Here is a 6,965-nt window from a genome sequence, read left to right as displayed (position 1 = left end):
CATATAAACCTCCAAGTTAGAAAACTTGTCTATTAGTATCGGTGCTCCGGGGACCTCCACATTCACGGCAAGCTGCACAATCTCCTTTATCCCAAATAAAAATATTTTCACATAAACCTAATCGTTAACCTAGGAGTAATTTATTAAGTCATTTACTACTTGGTATAGCTATAATAATTATGCTTGCAAGATAATTCAATTATTCCATCCCATTCCAACTAACCAATTTGATTTCCAAGTTCCTTTTTTAAAATCAAAAACCATGGCCACCAAGGCCTTTCAAAACCATTTAATCCATTTTTCCATTAACGTAATGCAATCATTTCAAAAGTGGGTTAAACCATGCAATGTCCATATTTAAAACCAAAGTTATGAAGGTAGGTTGATGATGATATCAATTTTAATAAAAAATACATCAATTTAGGGAAACCAATGTTTCCCATTCCAATCAGTATAACCATACACCCATTCAATCCTAAAATCACCAATTAAATCATGAATAATAAATTTAAAATCATAGAAAAAATTTCAAGTAGAAACCAACCAAAGTACCTCAACCCTATTTCAAACCCACAATTAAATCATATGGATATTAAACCAATTAATGAATTAATGAAAAATATAAGTTTAGGGATGAGAGATGCCTAAATACCAAGGAAATTAAAAGAAAATTTGAAATTTGAAGCTTGGATATTGAATCCCTTATGAACCCTAACTTTCTCTTGATTTGGGATTTAGAGAGGAGAGAGTAATTTTAATTTAAGTAATTAAGGATAATAGGGTCGTATAGTATTTTTAGGTCATGGAAAATAAGTTTGAAAGAATTAAATGATATAAAATTCCTTAATGAAAATATGTAGGAAAATTAGGCCCAGTCGTTATAGGTCAAGCAACGACTCGTGAGGTCTGACCATGAGTCATTACCTGGACTTATGACCTAAATGTGAAAAATCTCATCCTTTAATATTATGACCATGATTCATTCATCACGACTCACGACGTTGACTCGTGGTCAAGGCAGAAATCCTGGGCAACTTTACTATTGAGATAATGAGTCACTCCCTTTGACTCGTTACATCTTATAATGAGCCGTACCTTGGACTCATTTTCAAGGGACCAAATATAGGGCAAAAAATTGGTGATACCACAAGTATCACCTAATGACTCATTATGAGTGATAATGACTCATCACCTAAGTCATAGTCATGGCAGTGTTGACAATACTCTAGAAATTATAAAGTCCAAAACTTTCTTATTACCGAAACACTCTCTGCAAGACAAAGATCTCAAACAACCTAGAAAAATATCACTCCTAACTAACTAGTCAAGTGAAAGTATCCCTCTTACCTACTCCTCTTTTTCCCCATTGCAAAGTACCTTAACCTCTTAACTTGATATGTCAAAAAGACTACAACATTAGATAAACTTTGGTTTTGATTCAAATAAAAGGTGATATCCTATCTCATATATATCATAACGGAAAAAGTCATTTTTTTTAGCTATTTTGATTGTTTTCTTAGTGGGTATCCCTAAGATCCATTTTCCTTTCCTAGCATTGTATTCAATTTAAATAAAAGCTAAAGCACTTTCTTTTAATAATGTATCTGATTCTATGTTTTTTTTCATTATTTAATCCACGTCTTTCTAAAAAGGGGTTGTAGTAATTATAGTTTGACACTTTTTGGAATGGCTCTCTCATATTAAAAAACTTTTTCTAGTGGCATTAGATCACGGGATCCATCAACAGCTGCATAAATGACTAAAATTTTTGTTTCAATTGGTGTGGTGCATATTATGATTGTTTGGGTACTTTTGTCAACCATGCATCACTATTGAGTAATTCCTAAGTCACAACATTAAGGTCTGCGCCAAATTGAGCAAGGGTGGCCAGTTTGCGATATTGTGCCAATTCTAGTTTTAAACTACAACAAACTTATTCCATAGCTTTCAACTGAGTGGAAGACCCTACGTGGATGATAGATAAGCCGACATTAATAGCAAGTCTAATTCAACGATAAAAGAGCTCTGTTTCCAAATAAATTTAATAGGGATCACATTGGTGGGAACATAGGTTGATACGTCTGCAGCTTATGTTTCAATGATGGGTAAGGCGGTCAAGATACATGCGCCTATTTGGCCCAATTTTTTAGTCGCTCTTTCTAAGAGACAAAAATATAAGTAGAAAATATTTCCTGGAAAAGCCTCACAACATGGTGGTTGCGTAACAATAATGACATTTGTCGATATGCTATCACATATTTACTAAGATCATCATAGATTATTAATATATGTATTCCATTATCTTAAAATATTTTCCCATTTTACACCCAGAATATGGGGCTAAAAATTGTAGAGGAGCAGAGTCTGAAGCGATGGCTGGTACGAGATTAGAATATTCTAAAGCATTTGCTTCTTACAAAATTTGAACTAATTGTTCCACATTTGAGCATTTATGTCCAATCGCTACATAGACACAATACAATGTCTCAATCTCAGAGGTGGACTTTGAGTTCATTTGCTTTTGGTTCAATATGGTATCGGTAGCAATAGCCATTTTTCAAGTTTGTCGGTCCCAGATTATAAGTTCTCGATGAACAGGACCTATAGGGACTAGGCTATCTACAACTTTTAAACATGTTTACATAGGCTCGTACACTGAATTATGTTCAATAACCCCAAGGGATATCACGTCCATACGTCTTCGGTCGTGATCTTTTAGAGACCTCTTCCATCAGTAAGTGCTCCCAAGCCATTAACCACATACCTTAGTATACCCTTTCCCGCAGGAACATCAACAATAGATCTAGTGTACTTGACAAGATAGATTTTGAGAAAGTAATCTCCTACTTTAGTAAGAAAATGACTGAGATTTATCCAACCAAAAAAATTAAATTGTAAAGGCGGCAATCTATAACTAACCATATGGGTTGATTGTAATTCATAGTATTTTATAATTACTCAACTGGTCATTAAAATAATTTATTTTGGTTCATAACAAAAGTTTAGGGTTTGAGACTCTTGTTACAATTTAAGGGTTCGTGGGTTTTAGAATTCTTATTCAAATTCAAGGATTTGGTTTCAAAATATTAAGGGTTCGTGAGTTTTAGAATTCTTATTCAAATTCAAGGATTTGGGTTCAAAATAGACTATCCACTCTTTTATTATTTTTTCAATGGTTCATTATAAAAGATCTTCACCAACATAATGAAATAAAAAGTATAGAAACAAATAGAAAATCAAATGTATAGAAATGGAAGTTTTATAAATGGATGGTGCCAATTTCACAAATTTTTCCCCAAACAACAGCAAAATGAACAAAGAGCTTTATATGAAAATCACAAAAGCTTATATCAACCACTTTCACAAAATAAAGCTTGCAACTAATTAAAACAATAAAAGCAAAACAAAAATACTCTATGGAGCTAGTGGGGGATTGAGGAGGTTGTCTATCTCAATGTTGATCCTCTCAACTATCGCTCGCAAAAAGAGAACCATTCATACGAGATCCCTCAACTACCATTCATGATCATCCGGTCGAAACAACCTGTCAAAGTCATTTTGGAGGAGAAGGAGGTCATGATGACGGCGCTGTTGGTGGGTCCTCCTCATTGGTTGTGTTGGTCGCGATGCTGGAACATGCCTAGCCATTGTTAAGTTTCTAAACTTCTTATGAATGTTATGTGTGTGCATAAAAATTGACGATTCTAATTATTTATAGGTTCAGGGAGAGCGTAAACTTAATTTTTGAATATAAGATTTTGAGAAAGTAATCTCCGATTTTGGCAAGAAAATAGTTGACATTCCGCAAAAAAAAAACTTGGATTGTAACCTTGTTTAAACTCTATTAATAAATAAGTACTCCTTTTGTCACAATCAAAAATCTCAAAAAAAATGATGCCATCTACCTATTGCCTTCTCTAGTAGGTAAGTCAATCAAAACACAACACAAAGAAGTACAATAGTGACAATATATTTAAAAAAAAATTGGTAAAATTTGACCCTGAATGGGCTAAATTTTATTCATGTAGAGATAATTGGGCAAAGACAAAATTAATTTTCTGAGTATTTTTATTAAATGTTTACTACTTTTAAACACACTTCTTATTTATTACCTAGATATACTATATTTAAAACATATTTATCATATATAGAAACTTTACTATGTACTAAAAGTGAATTATGTATGTAATATAGATACATTACATTATGTAATAAAAGTGAACTATGTCTGTAATATGGATGTACCATAAGTGTCTTAAATGTATTATGCTTTTTTGATAAAAGAATCTACACTATGTATTAAAAGTGAATTATATTTGTATTAAAGTTATATAGCTATAAATGATAAATATTTTTTAAATATGATATATTTAGGTAAGTTCCCAAAAACACGCTTTACCATTGTTCCTCCATCATTCTTCCTTCACCTTCAACAAAATTACTATGCTGAATCGTTGAGCTTTCAAAGTTTTTTATTATTTAAAAAAAAAATCATTACAACTTTTATTTTAAAAAAATCATTGTTATTTTTCGCTATGTTTTCCTCTTCTTTTAAAAATATTGTTTCTCTGTTGGAACTTTTTATTTTGTTTTTTCTAAAAGTTTAACTTCTTATGGGAAAAAAGGAGTGTTCATGTTTTATTATTTTTGGTCTATACTTATATTATTAGGTTGGAATGCATAATATTCGGATGAATATTAGATACCATTGCATTACATCATTATTAATATAATATTAATACATTTAGGTGTGTGCAAAAATTTAACTGACAACTAAATTGAATCACAAAAATTGTTATTGATTTATTGCTTTTGGGTTTTTAGGTTAATAGTCTTTTAATGGTTTTATACAAAATTATAAGGTAATCGGTTCAAGTTTGATTTTTAATATTGGCTTCTTGAGTAAATCAATAATTCAATAAGTGTAATGCCTTAAGACCAACCCGTGAACGTCACACGGCGCTTAGGACCACAAGTGATCCCAAGCTAACCCTTGTACTAACATAACTCGTGAGCAACTAAATAAGATACATAAATCTTGAAGAAATCAGAGGAAGAAAAGCCTTTAATTGAACATTTTCAAAACAAAACTATTAAAACGATTACAACTTTGGTTATATAAAATAAAACTGAAATCAGACACATCAACTCTACTAATTGTCTATGAAGCCTCTACTAGTATTGACTACAGCTAGTTGGAAATAACCCCCAGCTATCTCGAATTAATATGATTGAATAAAGAAAATAAGATGCTTCTCGAACTATGATTGACTCAAGCCCTCAAATCAAAAGGACTCATCACCTACTAACTGAAAGCTGTAAACTGTCTGATTATGATGGGCGCGCTACAACTTGTACCTACATTATGAGACAATGTTGCACATTGACATATATGTGGACAATACTTGTTGAATCTACTGAGTATATGGGAGTGAATGCATAAGTAAAATCAATAGAAGAATATTCATATAAATTTGCAAATAATGCATGCTAAGTGTAAATGACCCACCTTGGACTTGAATAAAACAAAAGCTATAAAATCATAAACATGAGTAATAAAGCATAAGAATAAACTTTATGAGCCATGACACTTAATTTCTAAAATCTTTACTTTTATTTTTCCTTAGGGAGGTTCTTCTAACCAACATACACCGTGTAGGCTATCATGGAATCGAGCATCTTACCCACTGATTGGAGAGCTTACGCTGGGAAAAGTTGTCCTACCCTTGATATCGGAATAGGACCTTAACTTAAGTGATCACTATACTTAACCCATATTGGTACTTTAAACCTACGGTGGCTCGTAGTTCTAGGGCATGCGACCTTGGACTCATACCCAACTCAGTGCTAATTACTATTCCCTTACTTATATGCTCAGACTATAAGAAATCCACCTTAAAATAGCATAATAATTTATAAAGAAAATCAGTTATGCTTCATTTTTCCTTAATTCATAATAGTATGAATAATGTGGATTTCTTATCTTAGCTTAGGATCAAAATATCAATTCTTTCTTAAAATCTTCATATAAGCTTATCAAAGAATACTTAAAAGCAAAATCTTTTTGAAGTCTCAATACTCAAACTTAAGGCTTAAAATCTATGCTTTAATTTCATGTCAATTCAAAATAACGCTTCATGCTTAATAACAATCTTGATAATAAGTCAAGATAGTGTAATCCCATTCATAATATAAATCATGTAAGTTAAAAAAAAACATACATATAAGAAATTCTTGATATACTAAAAGATTTAAATCTCATGATAATCACATGCTTCAATAATTAGAAACTTGGGTATGAACCCTAATTCAAAACAAGTGAATTAAATATTATAATCGTGCAATTTGGACACAAAGGTGAAAGGATACCCTTGTTCATAACTCCGCATATCTTAATAGACTTGATTTGATGTAGAAAGCTTGACTTGAAACCCTTGGGGATGATCTTGAAGGCTTTATCTTGAAATTCTTGAATTAGGAAATTAGGAAACTTAGATTCTTTCTTATCTTCAAGAAATTTTAATGGAGTTCTTGGTGTTCTTGAGGGTAGGTTAGGGTTTTCTTGGAGAGAATGAGTGAATAATGGGGAAACTAATGATCCTTGGAGGCTTTAATTTTATGATTTGGACAGATTTGGGTAAGAAAAAATGACCCAATTGCCCTTAAATATGCGAAAATGGGAGCTGAAAAAAAGGGAGCGTGCAATGGAGGGCGCACCGAAGGCTATATTGTGGGCTTCTTTAGCGATGAAATAGAGCGCGTACTGTGGGCAGATCGCAAGCTGCTACTATTTTGGTGATCCAAACACACTTCTTCGCACGTCCAAAAATTTTGAAACTCACTTGGAATGTACTATCATCAATTCCGATCTTGAATCAACTTAAAAATTAATGTTTAGAGGTTGGTAAAATCTAAAATAAAATCATCGAAGTTTAGGAGCTTTAGAAATGACTAAGTCCAAATAC

At 32.1% G+C, this 6,965-nt stretch overlaps 1 pseudogene; it reads right to left on the bottom strand.

The window, feature by feature from the left end:
• Positions 1-1,566: 1,566 nt before the first annotated feature.
• On the bottom strand, positions 1,567-3,648 carry LOC124898448 (annotated as a pseudogene).
• Positions 3,649-6,965: the final 3,317 nt, after the last annotated feature.

The sequence above is a fragment of the Capsicum annuum genome, chromosome 5, assembly GCF_002878395.1.
Source record: "Capsicum annuum cultivar UCD-10X-F1 chromosome 5, UCD10Xv1.1, whole genome shotgun sequence".
Lineage (NCBI taxonomy): Eukaryota > Viridiplantae > Streptophyta > Magnoliopsida > Solanales > Solanaceae > Capsicum > Capsicum annuum.
The sequence above is the reverse complement of the archived record's forward strand: the minus strand, read 5'-3'. Positions and strand labels throughout refer to the sequence as shown.